Raw genomic sequence first — 23,416 nt, forward strand, 5'->3', positions numbered from 1 at the left:
AATTAAGTCTACCTAAAATGTAAACATACATTTTGCATATTTATGTTATTTTTGCTATTTTATTGTATATTGTCACTACTAAGCAGAATTGCTTAGCGCGTCGCTTTTGCCATGCGCAGGTACTGGAGACATAGCTGGGGAGTCCTGTAACACCCCCAAGTTCGGTAGTGCGTTCTATTGTTCCGGTGACCAGTGTCTGTCCGGACAACTAGAATGCCTAGAACTATATTTAAATATTAGTGAGGAGACATAGAATAATGAAATACAAGAAAAGAAAAGATAAGAAAAATAAAGGAAAAATAATAGCAATGGAATGTAACCAAATTAAACGAGCGGAGAACCATAGCGATGGGTGATCGCACCGGGAAGTCGCGGCGTGGACCGTTGACTAGCCCTGGACTGCGAGAAACCCTAGAAAATAATTTTAGGACTTAAATAAATGTCTATTGAAGTATAAATTCTATTAGAAATATCAAAGAAAAATTAATTAATTAATACAAAGAAAAAGTGAGAAATCAAAAAATGACAAAACCCGATGTTACCGGAAAATCGGGAATGTAACCCGAACAGGGGCATTGTGGTCATTTGACACCCTGAGTTGTCTTTTGACCTAAATGTCTATTCAAAATAAATGATATTACACTTGAAAAATGTCATGAACAATTAAATGGGTGGTACATAGTTTAAATAGCAAAAATTGGGAGCTTAATGTGGGAATAAGGAAAGTTATGAATAAACAATCATTAAATATCACTTAGTGCTCCACTAACACCTAAAGTAGACCACTTACTCTTCATTTTGGACTGCAGAATTCACCTTCTTCAACCTCTCAAAATTCTAGCCGAAACCAAAGAAAATGGAAGAGAAAAGAATCCTCCATTGCCATCCATGGCCAAGCTCCATGCAACCATGATCCAAGCCATTTTTCCACTAGCTCCCTTCACTAAAATTGCTCCACACCACTTAGCCAGTAGATAGGCAGCAAGAAGATCAAGTTTAGTCAAGGTTTTGAAGAGTTTCCAAAGTGGTAAGGAGGTATTTTTGATGTTTGCTTTATTAAAGTTTGTGTGGGTGTTATGGGTACTTTAATTGTGGAGAGATTTGCGGAGTTTGATGTTTAAAGGGAGATGTTTATTTTTGGCAGCCATGGAAACTCCTTAAGGGAAGTTTATTCTTGCTTGTAAATGGTAGATTAAAGGGTTGATTAAGTGTTTATGTGTGTAGGAATTAATTTGGGTGATGTATACTAAGTATATGTGAATGTGTACTTGAATTTGGAAGCTTGGAAATTAATGGAGAGTGATGTATAAATCGGCAGCTTGATTGGCGAACCATAAAAATGTTATTTCATGGTTTGGTATATGGAATATTAATGTTGAATTGTGGTACTTGCTATGGCAGCTTGTGTATATGTATGATGGTGTGAGGTTGGACATGTAAATGAGTTAGGTTAGGTGATTGAATTGTTGTAATTTGAGTTTGAAAAATTCTGTACTATATGGTGCATATTGAGTGTGATTATAGCTGCCAAAGTGACCAAAAATATGTTGTGAAATGTGTTTAGGTTATGGTACAAAACAGAAATGGCATGAATGTGTAATTTGGTAGGTGTTAAATGTATCCTTGATGAGTGATGGACAATGTGCAATAGGGCAGTGTGCATTTTGGCCTAGAACTTTAAGTGTGTGGCTCCAATTACAAGCAGAATTTTGGGAAGCTTCCTTCATGAAAGTTGGCACATTTTGTGCCTAGTTTCACCTCCAATTGGTATGAAACCAATTAGAGGTGAAACTAGGCACAAAATGTGCCAACTTTCATGAAGGAAGCTTCCCAAAATTCTGCTTGTAAGGTAACTTGAAAAATGGCCAAATCTGAATTAGTGCAATTGAGGCCTGAAAATTGACCATTTGGGCAATAGTTAGTGTTTTGGCCATAACTCACTCAAAACAGGTCCAATTGATCTGAAATTTTTACCATGAATATTTGAGACATATATCTACAAGTCTTATGAAGACACCAAAGCCCAGAAATGAACATAAGCAAGTCAAATAGCTTGCACAAGTTCGGGTCCAAAAACTGGCCGAACCAAAAGTGACCTAAAATGACCTAAAGTGACCAATTTTGATGCATTTTGACCAGCAATAGTAAAATGACTATAACTTGGTCTACATAACTCAGAATGACCTGAAATTTTGCCCCGCATGCAATAAGACATAGATCTACAAGTTTGTAGTTTTGATCGAAACCCGAAAACCAAGGGAACTAGGTCATCCGGCTAGCTCAATTTAGTATACTAGAATCCGACAAATTGCAATAAAATGCAACAAAAATGGAAATGAATTGGGTAACATGTACCAACACTAAAAGGCTATCAAATGTGACATATTGGCAACATTAAGACCTAATTCACCTAGACTGTATCGAAGGTCAACATCTTAGGCTGACTAAAGAAATGATAGAACTCAATGAATTAATTATTAAGCATTATCGTTAGAGACAGTTTAAATGAGTACTGAAACACTTCAAATTGTGTTTCTCAGTTAGCAAAGACTCAGGGAAGGGGAAGGAAACACTTAGTCAGAGCCAAGAGGCATATATCAGAGGTTTGTGCACAATAATTATTTCTTTTGAATTTTTCAATTAAAATAAATTATGATTATTGAAAAATAAATTAGGATTATTTTTATATTATTATTTTAAATTGTGTTTGTGCACAATAGTTATTTCTTTTCAATTTTTCAATTGAAATAAATCATGATTAATTGTATGTTATTGTTTTAAATTGTGTTTGTGCACAATAAACCTTATTTGAGCCTTTTGTCATTGAAAAATTGATTTAGTGTGATTTATGGAAATTTGAAGTTAATTATGAATTTTGTTGCCATCTTGTGAATGAAATTATGACTTTGGAAATTGATTGGATTTTTCACGAATCATTTGAATAAAATGTTTGGAATTGATTTTGTGTTCACACTTAGCATGACAGTATCACATTATTCCTCCTCCATTTATGGGGTTGAGATCGTTTATTTTCCTCCCTCTCTGGTTTACCAGTTGAGGTTGTAGATCGGATGAGTACTCATTATATAGCTAGCTTCCTCCCTCATTGATTTCGATTAGTGGGGTTGTAGATTGCTTTGTCGTGGTGTACAACACGGCATTGATTGAAAACTTTGTATCATGGCTTAAGTTGTGTATGAATCGGCAACACTATGTTTATTAAATTATTTGACTCAAAATTTTTCTATAATGAGCTTTGATAATTTGTGAAATGTAATTGTGCAGCATTTAAATTGTGTTATTGATTTGCAAAACGATATTATTCAGCTATTTGATCAAATTGTGTTATTGATTGGCAAAATTGTATTCTTCAATTATTTGATCGAATTGTGTTATTGATTTGCAAAACGGTATTATTCAGTTATTTGATAAAATTGTGCTATTGATTGGCAAAACTGTATTATTCAGTTATTTGATCAAATGGTATTATTGATTGGCAAAACTATATTATTCAGTTATTTGATCAAATTTGTGTTATATGAACTTTGTAAATTGTAAAATGGAATTGTGAACTATTTGATTTGTGAATTGTCAATAAAAGATTTATGTATCGCATTTCAAATTGTTATTGTGCACCACTGAATAAATTTTACTCAATGATAGCTTTTCATTGCTGTCGCAGGTAGACAGACTGATAGGACAGCAGACTAGGCTGCTAGTGCATCAGTGAGAGATCATCGGGTATATTGAGTATACCATATTTTGCATTTTATATTGTAATGTATGTTCATTGTATGTATATAGTGTTCTTGGTTTTGAGCAGTTGTAAATTAAAGGTGTACATTGAAGTTGTAAAATAAATTGTGAATTATTTTGACTTGTAAAATTTGTACTATATTTCTTTTATCTCAGCCTTTGAAAATACTAAAAAATTACTGTGGATTTGAGTTGAGAAACATATTGCGTTGATCAAATATTAGAGTTGAGATTGAGAAATATATTTGAAGTGCTTTTTACAGGTTTTTGAGGAACTGCTTTATTCAAAATACAAATGGCACTCTGCCAAAATTTTTACAGAAATTATTTTTTTTTCAAATGTGTTAGCTGTTTCACTTCAGTTCAAATTTTTTTTTTAACACCTGTAAATAGTGCTCACCACTGTAAAAGAAGTAAGAAAAGTTTTAAAATCCCTTGTAGTGTATTTAATAGGTTATCAGTAGACGAAGTTGGTAATTCATTAGGTATACTACAGGATCATGTTATGCCTTACAGAGGGGTAGGGTGTGACATGTTTTAGTGGTATCAGAGCTAGTTTTTAAATTCTGTTTTCACCTGTAATTTGAATATTCTTTCTTCATAGTGCAACTGCGCAATGTCATTGTTTGATACATATAGTACATTACATTATAAATATGCACTAACGGGAGGAAATCTCCTTGTGCTATCTGTTCAGGAGGTCTAAGATCCTCGAATTGACTATGGAAGAGGTTGATCGTTCAGTCGATTAATTGATAGAGCCTGAGGTACAGGTTGAGGCCCCAGTTCCACAAAATGTCGAAGGCCCAACTGTACCAGTTTTACCGGTACAAATTACTGCACAAATGGCCCAACAAATGGCCACTTTCTTTCAATAAATGGCTGATACTCTGTCAGCCCAAGCCCAAGTACAAACCCAACCCCCACAAGGGCAATATGAAATAAAGAAGAGGGAGAAACCTATGGGTCAGAGCTCGAGCAGTAATTTGAGGAAGAGAAAAGAATTTGAGAAAGAGAAAAGAATTTGAGGAGCCCCAAGCTCAGGATATAATAGAGGTGGATCATCAAGGCAGAGACCACCAAGGTCTAGTCGTCGAACAACTAGAAGTTCCTATCCTCCCTGCCAATGTGAAACTTGTGGTAGAAATCATGGTGGGGTATGCTACAAGGCCATAGGAGCCTGTTATAACTGTGGAGGCATAGGACACTTTGCCAAGGACTGCACCAGTGCCCGTAGAGTTGGACCACCTCCTACTACTGTTGAAGGGTTAGTTCAGAGCCCTGTCACCAGAGGTTCACAACCACCCAGCAGAGGTAGAGGTAGGGGTAGAGGTAACCCGGTAGGCAGCTAAGGCACAGTGAAACAATCAGAGTAAGACAGTGCTCCAGTCAGAGTCTACGCAATGAGACAGAGAGAAGAAGCTGAGACATCTGATGTTGTGGCTGGTACCTTCTCAACTTTTAATCAAGATGTGTTTGTGTTATTTGATCCAGGTTCTACCCATTCTTATGTGAGTGCTAGCATCATTGATTGCATTGCTATTCCATATACAAAAAAAAAAAATGAACTTTGAGGTGTTAGTAACAAGTCCGTTAGGACAAGAGGTCAGGGTTAATAGAATGTATAGGGATTGTCCTTTGGTGATCCAAGGACATACTTTTTTGTCTGATCTCATTGAAATGCCCTTCAGAGATTATGATATCATCTTGGGCATGGATTAGTTAGCCAGGCATCACGCCATGATTGATCAGAGATCAAGATCACTTTTGGTCTCCCTCAGTACAGTGAAGTGGTAATATATGGGGAGAGGCAGCTATTGCCATCAAACGTCATTTCGGCTGCACTAGCCAGAAAAATGATCAGAAAGGGGTGTGAAGCATACTTGGCACATGTGGTAGACACCCAAGTGGAGAGTCCAGCATTGAGGGACATCTCTACAGTATATGACTTTCCAGATGTGTTTCCTGATGAATTGCCAGGATTACCTCCAGAAAGAGAGGTGCAGTTTGAAATTAATGTTATGCCTGGTGTGGATTCAATCTCCATAACACCATACAGAATGGCACCAGCAGAGTTGAAGGAGTTGAAGGTACAGTTGCAAAAACTACTTGAAAAGGGCTTCATCCGCCCTAGTGTGTCACCATGGGGAGTACCAGTATTGTTTGTTAAGAAGAAGAATGGCACTCTTCGTTTATGTATTGTTTGACTTGGAATCTGCATACTTTTATGTTAGTGTTAGAACTATATGTTCTGTTATTATTCCTTTACAGGGGAATAAATTTTGATGCATTAGTGATTAGTCCTTTGAGATAAGGATTGTGATAATAAGTGAAATTAGTTTTGGAAGAGTTTATCGGCGAAAAGTATTTTCTAACACGCCATAAATTATAAAGCTAAATGACAAGCCTATTTAATGTAAGGTAAGAGGAAGTAAAAGTAAGTTGTGGTAATAGACTTGCTCTAAATGAGGGCAAAGATGTTACAGTTAGTAATTGTCAGTAGATATTGTAATCAGAATAAGTTTCGGATATTAGTGAATTTGAAAGGATAAAATATAGGAAAAATTGATCTATTGGGATGTATCATAGTAACTATGCAATGTTCTTGATGTTTATACTGTAAGCTGCACATTACAGTACTGACTTGAGATTATTATGTAGAGCTACGTACTACCTGATAGTACATCAAGATGAGAATAGTTGCCAACAGCATCTATTTTGGTATAGTTATGCCAGGACAGAATTTAATTGTTAGAAATAAGTTTGAAAATCCTACTTAGGGATTTAAAACTCAAAAGTTAGAAAATCGAAAGGTTATAGTTTAGTACAAAAGGAAGTAACTTATAGAATATTAATAGATAAAAAGAATTGTGGAAGTAAAAATTTGAACAGTTGGTTCATATATAATAAAGAAATGTTATAAATATGAGGAAGACTATTGACTAGAATGGTCAGAGGACCAATGACTAGATAAATCATTCTAACATGATCTCAAAGGTCGTTCAAGAAGGAACATGAATCGAAATATTAGACAGTACAATAGTAAGAGAAGATTGGCATTATACAAAGAAATTAGATGTTGTATTAGATTATTAAAAGTCTTATACAAATGTGAGGGAAAGAAGATTATACGATCATATAGAAAGGAGAAAATAAATGTATGACTATTGTAAGATGGCTATTGGGTAAAATTTCGCGGATGAAATTTATTTTAAGGGGGGGAGAATTGTAACACCCCCAAGTTTGGTAGTGCGTTCTACTGTTCCAGTGACCAGTGTCTATCCGGACAGCTAGAATGCCTAAAACTATGTTTAAATATTAGTGAGGAGACATAGAATAATGAAATACAAGAAAAGAAAAGACAAGAAAAATAAAGGAAAAATAATAGCAATGGAATGTAACCAAGTTAAATGAGCCGAGAACCATAGCAATAGGTGACAGCACTGGAAAGTCGCGGCGTGGACCGTTGACTAGCCCTGGACTGCGAGAAACCCTAGAAAATAATTTTAGGACTTAAATAAATGTCTATTGAAGTATAAATACCATTAGAAATATCAAAGAAAAATTAATTAATTAGTACAAAGAAAAAGTGAGAAATCGAAAAATGGCAAAACCCGGTGTTACCAGAAAATCGGGAATGCAACCCGAATAGGGGCATTGTGGTCATTTGACACCCCGAGTTGTCTTTTGACCTAAATGTCTATTCAAAATAAATGATATTACACTTGGAAAATGTCATGAAAAATTAAATGGGTGGTACATAGTTTAAATAGCAAAAATTGGGAGCTTAATGTGGGAATAAGGAAAGTTATGAATAAACAATCATTAAATATCACTTAGTGCTCCACTCACACCTAAATTGAACCACTTACTCTTCATTTTGGATAGCAGAATTCACCTTCTTCAACCTCTCAAAATTCCAGCCGAAACCAAAGAAAATGGAAGAGAGAAGAATCCTCCATGGCCATCCATGGCCAAGCTCCATGCAACCATGATCCAAGCCATTTTTCCACTAGCTCCCTTCACTAAAATTGCTCTACACCACTTAGCCAGTAGATAGGCAGCAAAAAGATCAAGTTTAGTCAAGGTTTTGAAGAGTTTCCAAAGTGGTACGTAGGTATTTTTGATGCTTGCTTTATTAAAGTTTGTGTGGGTGTTATGGGTACTTTAATTATGGAGAGATTTTTGGAGTTTGATGTTTAAAGGGAGATGTTTATTTTTGGCAGCCATGGAAACTCCTTAAGGGCAGTTTATTCTTGCTTTTAAATGGTAGATTAAAGGGTTGATTAAGTGTTTATGTGTGTAGGAATTAATTTGGGTGATGTGTACTAAGTATATATGAATGTGTACTTGAATTTGGAAGCTTGGAAATTAATGGAGAGTGATGTATAAATCGGCAGCTTGAATAGGGAACCATAAAAATGTTATTTCATGGTTTGGTTTATGGAATATTAATGTTGAATTGTGGTACTTGCTATGGCAGCTTGTGTATATGTATGATGGCGTGAGGTTGGACATGTAAATGAGCTAGGTTAGGTGATTGAAGTGTTGTAATTCGAGTTTGAAAAATTCTGTACTATAAGATGCATATTGAGTGTGATTATAAGCTGCCAAAGTGACCAAAAATATGTTGCAAATGTATTTAGGTTATGGTACGAAACAGAAATGGCATGAATGTGTAATTTGGTAGGTGTTAAATGTATCCTTGATGAGTGATGGACATTGTGCAATAGGGCAGTGTGTATTTTGGCCTAGAACTTTAAGTGTGTGGCTCCAATTGGTATGAAACCAATTGGAGGTAAAACTAGGCACAAAATGTGCCAACATTCATGAAGGAAGCTTACCAAAATTCTGCTTGTAAGGTAACTTGAAAAATGACCAAATCCGGATTAGTGCAATTGAGGCCTGAAAATTGACCATTTGGGCAGTAGTTAGTGTTTAGGCCATAACTCACTCAAAACAGGTCCAATTGACCTGAAAGTTTTACCATGAATAGTTGAGACATATATCTACAAGTCTTATGAAGACACCAAAGCCCAGAAATGGCCATAAGAAAGTCAAATAGCTTGCACAAGTTCGGGTCCAAAAATTGGCCGAACCAAAAGTGACCTAAAATGACCTAAAGTGACCAATTTTGATGCATTTTGACCAGCAATAGTAAAATGACCATAACTTGGTCTGCATAACTCAGAATGACTTGAAATTTTACCCCGCGTGCAATAAGACACAAGTTTGTAGTTTTGACCGAAACCCGAAAACCGAGGGAACTTGGTCATCCGGCTAGCTCAAATTAGTACACCGGAATCCGACAAATTGCAATAAAATGCAACAAACATGGAAATGAATTGGGTAACATGTACCAATACTAAAAGGCTATCAAATGTGACATATTGGTAATATTAAGACCTAATTCACCTAGACTGTATCGAAGGTCAACATCTTAGGCTGACTAAAGAAATGATAGAACTCAATGAATTAATTATTAAGCATTATCGTTAGAGACAGTTTAAATGAGTACTGAAACACTTCAAATTGTGTTTCTTAGTTAGCAAAGATTCAGGGAAGGGGAAGGAAACACTGAGTCAGAGCCAAGAGGCATATATCAGAGGTTTGTGCACAATAATTATTTCTTTTGAATTTTTCAATTGAAATAAATTATAATTATTGAAAAATAAATTATGATTATTTTTATATTATTGTTTTAAATTGTGTTTGTGCACAATAGTTATTTTTTTTAAATTTTTTAATTGAAATAAATTATGATTAATTGTATGTTATTGTTTTAAATTGTGTTTGTGCACAATAAACTTTATTTGAGCCTTTAGTCATTGAAAAATTGATTTAGTGTGATTTATGGAAATTTGAAGTTAATTATGAAATGTGTTGCCATCTTGTGAATGAAATTATGACTTTGAAAATTGATTGGATTTTTCATGAATCATTTGAATAAAATGTTTGGAATTGATTTTGTGTTCACACTTAGCATGACAGTATCACATTATTCCTCCTCCATTTATGGGATTGAGATCGTTTATTTTCCTCCCTCTCTGGTTTACCAGTTGAGGTTGTAGATCGGATGAGTACTCATTATATAGCTAGTTTCTCCCTCATTGATTTCGATTAATGGGGTTGTAGATTGCTTTGTCATGGCGTACAACACGGTATTGATCGAAAACTTTGTGTCATGGCTCAAGTTGTGTATGAATTGGCAACACTGTGTTTATTAAATTATTTGACTCAAAATTTTTCTATAATGAGCTTTGATAATTTGTGAAATATAATTGTGCAGCATTTAAATTGTGTTATTGATTTGCAGAACGGTATTATTCAGTTATTTGATTAAATTGTGTTATTGATTGGCAAAACTGTATTCTTTAGTTATTTGATCGAATTGTGTTATTGATTTGCATAACGGTATTATTCAGTTATTTGATCAAATTGTGCTATTGATTGGAAAAACTATATTATTTAGTTATTTGATCAAATGGTATTATTAATTGGCAAAACTGTATTATTCAGTTATTTGATCAAATTTGTGTTATATGAACTTTGTAAATTGTAAAATGGAATTGTGAACTATTTGATTTGTGAATTGTCAATAAAAGATTTATGTATCGCATTTCAAATTGTTATTGTGCACCACCGAATAAATTTTACTCAACGATAGCTTTTCATTGCTGTCGCAGGTAGACAGACTGACAGGACAGCAGACTAGGCTGCTAGTGCTTTAGTGAGAGATCATCGGGTATATTGAGTATACCATATTTTTTATTTTATATTGTAATGTATGTTCGCTGTATGTATATAGTGTTCTTGGTTTTGAGCAGTTGTAAATTAAAGTTGTACATTGAAGTTGTAAAATAAATTGGGAATTATTTTGACTTGTAAAATTTGTACTATATTTCTTTTATCTTAGCCTTTGAAAATTACTGTGGATTTGAGTTGAGAAACATATTGAGTTGATCAAATATTAGAGTTGAGATTGAGAAATATATTTGAAGTGCTTTTTACAGGTTTTTGAAGAACTGCTTTATTCAAAATACAAATGGCACTCTGCCAAAATTTTTATAGAAATTATTCTTTCTTCAAATGTGTTAGCTGTTTCACTTCAGTTCAAAAAAATATTTTTTTAAACACCTATAAATAGTGCTCACCACTGTAAAAGAAGTAAGAAAAGTTTTAAAATCCCTTGTAGTGTATTTAATGGGTTATCTGTAGACGAAGTTGGTAATTCATTTGGTATACTACGGGATCATGTTATGCCTTACAGAGGGGTAGGGTGTGACAAGTCCAGCAGACCTCAGACTGGGTGAACTTTCAGATCTGTTCACAGAGTCCAGAGTCACCTCACATTTGTAGTGCATTGGTAGGACATTAGGCAACTTTTAGTCTTTTGTATTTTGTAAACCTCTGTAATGTATATTATAAACTCATGTAATTATGCTTTTGATGTAATTATTTATGAACCATGTTCAGTAATAAATTTGAGTATTTCTTATTGAATTGAGTATGATATGAAATGAATTGAAATTTGAGATAATGAAGTCATTCGAAATTGTTAAAAATATATTGGTGGTTGACTGAGATTGATATTATGATTATATTGGAAGTGTTTTTAATAGATTCAAAAGAACTATTTTTCCAATTTACAGCCGGTACTCTACCGAATTTTCTATAAAATTTGCAGAAAATTCAGATTAATCAAAATTACAAATAAATGAATTAAAAATGGGTAAATTGTAATGAAAATATGATTTGGTGCTTCGGCACACTGTGTGACATATCTTGCTTGGCTACACTGTAGACGGGTAAAGGGTGTCACAGATAGGCCACTGGTCCCAGACGTTCAATGATTTTATATGGGCCAATGAACATAGGGCTTAACTTACCCTTTCTTCCAAACCTCAGTACTTTCTTCTACAGTGAGACTTTGAGAAACACTTTATCACCAACTACATACTCTATCTCTTTTCTCTTCAAGTCGGCATAAGATTTTTTTCTATCTGAGGCAACCTTCAAGTTAGCTTTGATTATCTTCACTTTCTCCTCAGTTTGTTTCACCAGGTCTGGTCCTACCAGCTTATCTTCGCCCAATTCAGTCCAACACACTGGGGTTCTATACTTCCTCCCATACAGCACTTCATACGGGGCCATTTGAATGCTAGCTTGATAGCTATTATTATATGCAAATTCTGCCAGTGGGAGATATCTATCCCAACTTCTCTCAAACTGAATGACACAACTCCTTAGCATATCCTCTAGGATCTATCACATAATTCACATTGTTACTATAATTTCAATTTATTAATTGTGAAAATTCAATTAGTTTTTAGGTTTACCTAGATTACTCGTTCTGACTGTCCATCCATCTGAGGATGAAAAGTTGTGCTAAAGCAGATTGTGTGCCCAAGGCTTCTTGCAACTTTTTCCAAAATCTCGAGATAAACCTTGGGTCTCAGTCAGATATGATGGAAAGTGGGATTCCATGCAGTTTAACTATCTCACTGATATACAATTCTGCTAGCTTCTCCAGTGAGTAGTCAGCCCTAACTAGCAAAAAATGTGCTGACTTTGTCAATCTATCCATTTTCACCCATACTGCATCATGTTTCTTCTGGGTGAGAGGTAGACCACTAACAAAATCTATAGTGACTCGGTCCCATTTCCATTCAGGTATGCTTATAGGCTGTAGCAATCCTAATGGAACTTGATGTTCTGCTTTAACTTGCTAACATGTCAAACACTTAGTCACATAGTCAGCTATATCCCTCTTCATACCAGGCCACCAATAATGAGGCTTCAAATCATTATACATTTTTGTGCTTCCTGGATGCATAGCATAAAAACTAGTGTGTGCTTCTTTCAGAATACTAGTCTTTAGTTCCCCATCATCTGGTACACACACTCTTCCTCTATAGTACAGACACCCATCTGCTTTCACCTCATAATCAGTTTCCTTCCCCTCTGAGATTTTACCCATAATAGCCATTAATTTTTCATCTGCCTTCTGCCCATCTTGTATCTGCTATAGCAGGTTTGGCCTCATTTGTAACTCAGCCAAAATAGCTCCATCTTGAGCTATGGATAGACGGGCATTTAGTGAACTTAAAGCTGTGATGGACTTCCTGCTCAAGGCATCAGCAACTACATTTGCCTTCCCAGGATGATAATCTATCACACAATCGTAGTCCTTTAGGAATTCAATCCATCGGCTCTGTCTAAGATTGAGCTCCTTCTGGGTTGGCAAATATTTTAGACTTTTGTGGTCTGTATAGATGTAGCATTTTTCACCATACAAATAATGCCTCCATATCTTCAATGCGAAGATAATTGCTGCTAACTCCAGGTCATGAGTAGGGTAGTTCTGTTCACGTGGCCTTAACTGCCTGGAAGCATAGCTGACCACTTTCCCCACTTGCTTTAATACACAACCTAACCCATTATGCGAGGCATCACTATATACCACAAAGTTTTTTCCCAACACTAGCTGTGTTAACACTGGTGCTTCTGTCAACATAGCCTTCAGCCTCTCAAAACTAGCTTTGCACTTGTCGTTCCAGCCAAATTTCACATTCTTGTGTAACAACTTGGTTATTGGAGCAGCTATAAGATATAACCTCTTCACAAATCTTCTGTAATATCCAGTTAGCCCCAAGAAACTTCTGACCTCAGTTGTATTTCTGGGAGGCTTCTATTCCATCACTGCTTCTATCTTTTTGGGATCCACTCTAATCCCCTCAGCTGATACTATATGTCCAAGGAAGGAGATTTCACTCATCCAAAAGTCACACTCGGATAGCTTAACATACAGCTTATTTTCTCGTAGGGTTTGCAGAACAATCCTCAAATGTTCATCATGTTCTTCCTTAGTCTTGGAATACACCAGAATATCATTAATAAAGAACACTACAAACTGATCTAAATATGGATGGAAGATACGGTTCATAAGGTCTATAAATGCTGCTGGTGCATTTGTTAACCCAAACGGCATTATTGGAAATTTATAATGCCCATACCGGGTTCTGAATGCAATTTTTGACACATCTACATCCTTTACCCTTAACTGATGATACCTTGATCTAAGATCAATTTTTGAAAATACACCAGCTTCCTTTAACTGATCAAATAGATCGTCAATTCAGGGCAACAGATATTTATTCTTCATAGTTACTTATTCAACTACCGGTAATCAATGCATAATCTTAAGGTTCCATCCTTTTTCTTCATAAACAGCACCAGAGCTCCCCATAGTGACACACTGGAGCGTATGAACCCCTTATCGAGTAACTCCTGCAACTAAATTTTCAACTCTCTCAATTCAGTGGGTTCCATCCTATAAGGAGCAGTAGAAATTGGTGCTGTACCCGACATTACTTCAATAGCAAATTCGACTTTCTTTTCTGGTGGTAAACCAAACAATTCTTTAAGAAATACGTCTGAGAAGTCTCTTACTGTGGGTATATCACACAGGTTCAGCTTAGCCTGCCTAGCATCAACCACATGTGCTAGGTAAGCTTCACAGCCTTTTCTCATCAATCTTCTTGCAACTGTGGCTGAGATAACATTGGACATGAAATCTGTCCTTTCCCCCACAACTATAATCTCATTACCCTCAGGAGTTTTCAGAGAAATCCTCTTCAGTTTGTAATCAATTATTGCCTGATGACATGTCAACCAGTCCATTCTCAAAATCACGTCAAACTCATGAAAGGGCAATTCAATTAGGTTTGCTGAGAATTCATACCCCTAAATCCTCAACGGGCAACCTTTATACATATTATTCACTACCACACTGTGGCCTAGTGGATTTGTGACTAGAATGTCTTGATCACTCTCCTCTACTGAAACTCTCCTCTCTACGGGTAGTTTGATGCAGATGTATGAATGAGTGGATCCTGGATCCACCAATGCATGCACAAATGTGTTGTAGAGGGAAAATGTACCCCTGATAATATCTGGGGCATCTTGCTCCTCCTGGGCTCTCATGGCATAGGCTCTAGTAGGTAATCTAACCTCTGGCCTCTCAGCTGACTCAGTGATGGACCAGCTGCCACATATTTACAAGGCTTCCTACCCCTTTGAGGTGCAGGGGCAGGCCTATCAGCTTGTGTTAGGGCAACTGTAGTAGTCCTCTTCAGACAATTTTTGATCTGATATTCTGTAGATCCACATCGTAAGCATGCACCAGTCACTCACCAACAGTCCCCCTTATGCCACTTCTGGCAGTATGGACAGGCAGAAGATGCTGGGGCTGGTCCCCTGAACACCGTCCCTGGAGAGCTTCCCACTAATGGTGTGGACTGGCCTCTCCTAGGTGTAAATTGTGGTCTGGGCCCCTAGGACTGACCCTGACCTTGTGGTTGTCCCGAACCCTTAGCAGGAGGACCCTTACTCTTCTTACTGGGAGCAGAGAATGAACTGGATTGACCTGGACCCTTCTTCTGCTATCTTTCCCTTCTATTTTGCTCATTTATTCGGACTCTTTCTACTTTTGATGCAATATCTACTAATTTGGCAAAATTCATGACTATCTCCCTCCCATACCGGCTCAATCTGACGAATTCTCGCTCATACTCTACCACTGATAATTGCCTCTGTCTCAGACTAATAAATTCTCTTCTTCTCTCTTCTAAATACACTTTACTAACATACTTCTTGCTAAACTCTGTGAGGAAGAAATCACAGGTGATCTGATCCGGTTGCACCTCACTAGTTACTGTGTCCCACCACTGGTATACATCATCTTGAAGTAGGGACACAGCACCCTAGTATACTCGGGGGTGCAATGAAGCTATTTCAACACTCTGACTATTCTATCCAACTAGTTTTCAGCTATCATGGGATCATCCTCCTTCTTCCCAAAGAAATCCACAGCCCCATTTTTTCATAGTTTCTCTAAATGGGACTTATGTGGTGCTGGTGGAGGTTGTGGCTGTGGTTGTGGTGGTGGAATTACCCCCATCATTTGTCCGTAAAATTTGTTCATTTGTTGAAATAATGCAAACTGAGGTTGGGCAGGTGCCTCAGCTACTGGTAGGGCATATTCTCCCCTGCCTCCAGATTCAGCCCTTGGTGGAGCACGACTCTCCACCTCTTCATCAACTACTCTTTGAGAAGCAGGATCTATATCCTATTCAAAATAAGAAAACAAACAGATCTGCATCAGTGTCACCTCAACACTTACAAATGCAATGCAATGGTATGCACTCTATCTAGGCCCATAAACGCCTAAACCATTGCTCTGATACCACTAAATGTGACAACCCTTACCCGTCTACAGTGTAGCCGAGCAAGATATGCCACATAGTGTGCCAGAGCACTAATTCATATTTCCATTACAATTTACCCTCTTTAATTCATTTATTTACAAATTTTGATTAATCTGAATTTTTCACAAATTTTATAGAAAATTTGGCAGAGTGCTGGCTGTAAATTGGAAAAACAGTTCTTCTGAATCTGTTAAAAACACTTCCAATATAATCATAATTTCAATCTCAGTCTACCACCAACATATTTTCAACAATTTCTCAAATGACTTCAATATTTCAAAATTTAATTCATTTCATATCATACTCAACTCAATAAGAAATACTCAAATTTATTACTGAACATGATTTATAGATAATTACATCAAAACATAATTACATAAGTTTATAATATACACGGAAAAATAAAGGTCTGATTATAAAAGTTTACAAAATACAAAATACCAAAAGTAGCCTAATGTCCGACCAATGCACTGCAAATGTGAGGTGACTCTGGACTCTGTGTGCAGATCTAACAATTCACCTGGTCTGAGGTCTGCTGGACTCCCCAGCTATGTCTCCAGTACCTGCGCGTGGCAAAAGCGACGCGCTAAGCAATTCTGCTTAGTGGTGACAATATAAAATAAAATAACTAAAATAAAATAAATATGCAGAATGTATGTTTACATTTTATGTAGACTTAATTTCTGACATTTATTGTAGTATTATTCGAATAAAATTTGATAAGATTTATTTTAATTGCCCAAGTAACCTATACTAGTCGACTTGACTGGATAAACGGATAAACTAGCACTGGGTACCAAGTACCTCGGACTATCACACCATCGGTCACATTGTGTCTCCTGGTGTGCAACAAAACAACTAATAAGCTGTAATAATTATTAGGGATAAAACCCAAGTATAACAACTCAATAAACATAGCCAAAGGCTATTATATCATAAAATGGCACGGAAGGCCATAAAACATAGAATGGCATGAAGCCATATACAGTACTGCTAACAGAATCCTATTAGCATGCCAACCTATCCAAACCAATCTTGTTAGGTGTACTAGAGTATGTTACACTCTTAAATTATACAATTCTTGAAATTTAAGTTTAGGTGTTACTATTCATTTTATTAGTCAACTAAAATGTTAACTTTTGCATAGGCAATAGGTACATTGGTTCTAATACTCCCAACATACCACATTTTGCATTTTAAAGTTGTTGGTATTGTTTGTCAATACCATTTCTAAGCTTAGTGTTAGTTATTCAAAATTTTCAAATTTCAAGCCTTCTGTTTAATATTCCATTAATTATTTTTACAGTGGAAATTTGGCAAAGTTGTCAACATGAAAGTTGTTCCTTATTGTGTCTAGTTGCATTTCGTTTTTTGGATCACTCCATTTGGAGTTTTATAGCTCAAGTTATGGCCTAAACACCATAACTAGCCGGATTGCAAACTTGCCAGATTTTCTGGATTGACCAAATCTACAGTGTTTTGTGCAGTGGCTGCAGGTCACCTTTTGAACATGTTATGGTCACAATTTGGGTTTGGTTTCTCCATGATAGTTGTAGGTCTATATCTCAGCTTTCTGCTGATAAAATTTCAGGTCAATTGGACTTTTCTACACTGAGTTATGACCAAATGAATAAACACTGTTCATTTGGTCATTTTGCCCAGGTAGAATACAGGTCACTCGGATTAGGGTAATCTTTAGGTCAACTTGGTTTGATTTTCTGGGCATAGTTTCTTCACCAAAGTTGTGCCATTATATGTGTAGTTTCATTTCTAATTAACCTTGCACCAATTGAACCTCTATAACTCCAGTTATTGATGCCTAAACCTGCTGGACTCATGCTCAATCCTGCAGGTCAGCCAAGGCAGCAACACTAACTTCAATTCCCACTAAAGAAACCACTTCATTTCTTATTCACACATAACCAAATGGTCACTAATTTACCATTAAAACTTACTTTCGCCATTACATGATCAAAGTCCCAATTTCATACCCAAACCCTAACCCATTCCATCTCAAATCTTGCATTCACTTACCTTTGACCATCCTAAACAATAAGTTAGTGTTAAGGGAAGCTAGGGTACTATTTTAATTCAAGAAAATCTTCAAAACCCTACCAAGCCCAAGGCTACTAAAATTTTAAGCAAGGCATACACATATTGTTTATTCAATTTTCTTGTAAATTTGCATTCAATTTCACTCCTTCAACATGAATTGAAAGAGAAAGATTAAGTTTGGCCACATACCTCTAATGGAGTTAATTTTAAACTTGTAAAAGCTCCTCCTTTACACTTATTTTTGCTCCCAAAAGCTTCACCAAGATAAAAGAGCAAGATTTTGTGTTGGGAACTTAGGCTTTAGTTGGTTAAAAATCAAAGAAATCAAGATTTGGTAAGCTTGACAATGGAGGAACAAAGGGGGCGGCTTGAAGAAGGGAGAGAGAGCTGTTGGTTTGTTCCAGATTTCTGCCTTCTTTTCTTTATTTTTAATGTATTTTAATTGTGGTTCTTTATTTTGATTGGCCATAGGATTTAATTACCTTATGCTTACATAAGCATTAGGTAATAAATCCCATTTATTTTCATTTTCTTTCCTTTCTCTTGCTATTCATTTTTAATAAATTTTTCATCAATATTTGTTCATATTTTATGTCATATAATTCACTTAGATAAATGGACAAGTTGGACAAAAATTATCTCTGAAGACGAAATAACCAAAATGCCCTCCGTTTGGATTAACGAGCTAAAATTGTGTGTACTGATTGAGTAAATTTTCCTTGTATTTCCTTAATATTTTGTTGTCATGGGAACCCCAATAATTCTTCCCTGAGGTCCCAAAAATTATTTTATGAGGTTTTCCTTGGCTCTAGGGTTGTTAACGGCCTTCACCGTCACTTCCCCTTCGGGTTACTCATCACTGGGGTTTTGGCTCATTTAACCTTAGTGTATTTCATTCCTAAAATTTTTCCTTGATTTTTCTAATCATTATTTGATTTATTTATAACTCCTCACTCTAGTCGAATTATAATTTCAAATATTTTAGCTGCTCAGATTGACATTGGTCACAAGAACTGTAACATCCTCCCGGTAGCAACTCCGTACATTCTACTATTCCGGTGACCGGTGTCGGTCCGGACAGCTAGAACGTCCGAAAAAATATTTAAACTAAAGTGAGGGACCATAATTAACTCAAATATTAATAAGAAAAATTTAGAAAAAAATTTAGAAATAAAATGCAACTAAGTCAAATGAGCCGGTGCCCAAGCGATTGGTAACCAGAGGGAAGTTGCGGTTCTCGCAATGAGGAGCCCTAGACCCGGGGAAAAATTCATAAAATAATTTTTGGGACTTCAGAGAAGGGTCATTGAGGTTCCTATGGCATTAGAATGCCAAGAAAATATTTAGAAAAATTTTTCAATCGGTACAGACAATTTTGACCCGTTAAGCCAAACGGAGGGCATTTTGGTCATTTCGCCTTCAGAGGTGATTTTTGGCCGACTTGTCCAGTTAAGTAAATAATTAATATGATATAAAATATGAAGAAATATTGCTAAAAATTAAATTGAAATGTGGTAGAAAAGAAAAGAAAAGAAAAATGAAGGAAATTAGGGATAATGACATCACATGATGTCATTTACATACCCTCCACCAATCACCATTCAATAAGTCTTTTTTTAAACAATTAAAAGAGACAAATGGACTCAAAATTCTGTTGTTTCCTTCTTCTTCTTCAGCCAAAACGTGAATCTCTCCCTCTTCTCCCTCCATTGATTTTCAAACAAAAGCTTCATTTCTCATGCTTCCTCACCATATTTCCTCAAGACCCCAACACTAAAATGAATCCTTGGACCTAGAGGAAGTGTTTGGCAGCCAAGAGAGTACAAGAAAATGAAGATTTAACTTGGAGAAATCTGCCCTACAAGAGGTTAAAGTGAGGTTAGTGCTTACTTATGCTAATATTCCTTTACTTCCATGTTAAGGACTTGAATTTAGTATGAAATTGTAAGTTAAATGGACTAAAACTCATGTGTATGTGTACCATAAATTTTGGCAGCCCTAAGGAAGGAACAATGATGGAGTATTTTTGATGGTTTTAATGGACTTAAAATGAATTAGAGATTATGTTTAAGGTGCATATACACATATGTGATGAATTAAAGTGTGTATCTAAGGTGTATGTGTGAATCATAATGGGAAACTAGGGTTTGGGAGTGAAAATGTGGACTTGGCTTATGAAATTGTTAAAGGACATTTTAATGGTCAATTAGTGACCATTTGAGGAGATTTGACCATAATATGGATTGAAAAATAGCATGGTAAAAGGGAATGACTATGCTGCCTAGGGACAGCAGCAATGGACTGAGATTTCAGTCCAATTACACAGCCATAACTTTGGCTGTGTTAGTCCAATTGATGTTTAGCCAATTGGACATGAAACTAGGCTTATAATGGAACATTTTTGCTGAAGAAACCATGCCCAAAAGACCAAAGAAAGAGGACCAAAACTTGGCCCCAATCCGGATACCCTGCAAACAGCCCCTGCAGAAATGACCAAATGAACAGTAACTGTTCATTTGGCCATAACTCACTGTAGAGTGGTCAAATTGACCTGAAATTTTTACAGCAATAAGATAGGATATAGACAAACAACTTTCATGAAGAAACCTACCCCAAATTATGCCATTAACCCATTCAAATTATTGAACAAAGTTGAGTTATCAAACCTGCAACTCTGCAGATTTACATTTGAACAGTAATGTTTGGATGGCTATAACTCTCTCTAGAAAACTCGGATTTAGGCGATTCTTGAACCGATGGAAACCTAAGGCATGGTAGAACATTTCATATGAAGAAAGTTAGACCAAATTATGAACTTAACTTGGTCAAATTATTGACCAAACTTGGACCAAAATCTGCCAAAACCCAAAATTTCAGCAGGAACAGTACCCGTGAACAATAAACTTATTTTTGCCATAACTTGAGCTACAAAACTCCAAATGGAGTGATTCAAAAAAAGAAATTCAACTAGACAAAATAAGGAACAACTTTCATGTTTACCATTTCTTCAAATTCCCACTGTAACAGTGCTTAATGGAATAGTAAAGTTAAGCTTCAAAAATCGAAAATTTTGTTTCCCTTGGTTTAAGCCTAGAAATGGTAATGGTAATCACTTCCAACAAGTTTTAAATACAAAATGTGGTATGTTTGGGGTGTTAAAACCAATACACCTATTTTCTATCCAAAAGTCAACATTTTTGTTGATCAATGAGGTGAATAGTGACACCAAAACCAAAAATTGGCAATTTTGCCAAAATGACCTAAGCTTTGAGAAAGTGACCAAAACTAACAAGTTTTGAATACAAAATGTGGTATGTTTGGAGTACTAAAACCAATGTACCTATTGTTTATGCAAAAGTCAACATTTTAGTTGACTAATGAAATGAATAGTGACATGAAAACTTGAAATTCAAAAATTGTGAAACTTAAAAGTGCAAAATGCCCTAGTAGGCCTAATGTGATTGGTTTGGATAGGTTGGCATGCCAATAGGGTATTGTTTTAGCAGTACTGCGAAAGGAAAGGCTTTATGCCTGTATTCACGGCTTTATGCCCGTATTCATGGCTTTATGCCCGTATTCATGGCTTTTATGCTGATTATGTGATATCATGGCTTTTTAGCCATCTTGATTTTATACGTGGTTGGCGTTACCGTCCCATGGTATAATGACGGCGAGGCACCGCGGTGTCGATGCCAACGACCGTTATCGATCCATTCGTTCAAGATAGGTTACTTAGGCATGGAAAAGTATAATCAGAATCGAACTGATTGTTAAAGAAAATACGAAAATTAAATATCAGGAATGATTACGATGGAATACAAAGAAACTCAAGATCAGGAAGAAAATAAATAAACAAAATGCATGAAGAAGTTAATATCATAAAACGTAATTAGCCCTCGACTAAACATTAAGTTGGTAATTATTCAGTTCTTATGAACACAATGGCTAAAATAAAAATTATGATTTTTATTTGCATATTATTTCTTTCTATTTTATTATTTGCACCACTAAGCTTTATGCTTAGCGCGTTGCTTTTGCAACGCGTAGGTACTGAAGATTTGGACAGAGGGCCCAGTAGACCACAGATTCGATAAGGCAGTTCACAGTTCTGCATAGTGTCCGTGTCACCTCACAACTCTGATGCATTGGTAGGACACTAGGTGTCATTTTGGTATTTTGTAATTGATCTTATTTTCTCATGTGTAAATGAACTTATGAAATGTAATTTGATGCTCATGTAAATAATGAGAATTGTGTTTGTAAATGAAGAAGTGAATGCTTATCTGTGATATATATATGATTATCACATGTGATGGATGATTGAGAAATGAATGTGAACTGAAAAATATTGAGATTTTGATATTGGAGTTTGAGATGATGAGACATGAATATTGGAAGTGTTTTTCACAGGTTCCGAAGAACTGTTTTCTCCATTTTTAGCCGATACTTTGCCGGATTTTCTATAAAATTTTCGGAACCTCAAATAAATTACAATTTCAATAAATGAATTATATTTCACAAATTATTTTCAAAAACTATGATAAAAATGAATTAAGATAAAATAGAGTGCTCCGGCACACTGAGTGGCATAACTTGCTCGGCTACACTGTAGTCGGGTAAGGGGTGTCACAAGAACAGTAGACTATACGAACTAGCTAAAGTGAGGATGTTACATAGAACATTCGGAAAAAATATTTAAACTAAAGTGAGAAACCATAATTAAGTCAAATATTAATAAGAAAAATTTAGAAAAAATTTTAGAAATAAAATACAACTAAGTTAAATAAGCCGGTGCCCTAGCAATGAGTAACCCAGTGGGAAGTTGCGGTTCTCGCAACTAGGAGCCCTAGACCAGGGGGAAAATTCATAAAATAATTTTTGGGACTCCAGAGAAGGGTCATTGAGGTTCCTATGGCATTAGAATGCCAAGAAAATGTTTAGAAAAATTTTTTAGTCGGTACAGACAATTTTGGTTTGTTAAGCCAAACAGAGGGCATTTTGGTCATTTCGCCTTCAGAGGTGATTTTTGGCCGACTTGTCTAGTTAAGTAAATAATTATTATGACATAAAATGTGAATAAATATTGCTAAAAATTAAATTAAAATTAAGTAGACAAGAAAAGGAAAGAAAATGAAAGAAATTGGAATTATGACATCATTATGATGTCATTAAACATCCTCCCACCCAATCAAACTTTGACACATGGCATTAACTTATTTAAAATGACTAAATGGGCAGAAAAAAAGAAAGAAAAAAAATCAGTTCTTCTCCTTCTCCATTTCCAGCCGTTTCCTCTCCTAGCCCAAAACCACCATTAAAGCTTATATAAGCTTTCT

The sequence above is a fragment of the Hevea brasiliensis genome, chromosome 1, assembly GCF_030052815.1.
Source record: "Hevea brasiliensis isolate MT/VB/25A 57/8 chromosome 1, ASM3005281v1, whole genome shotgun sequence".
Taxonomy (NCBI): domain Eukaryota; kingdom Viridiplantae; phylum Streptophyta; class Magnoliopsida; order Malpighiales; family Euphorbiaceae; genus Hevea; species Hevea brasiliensis.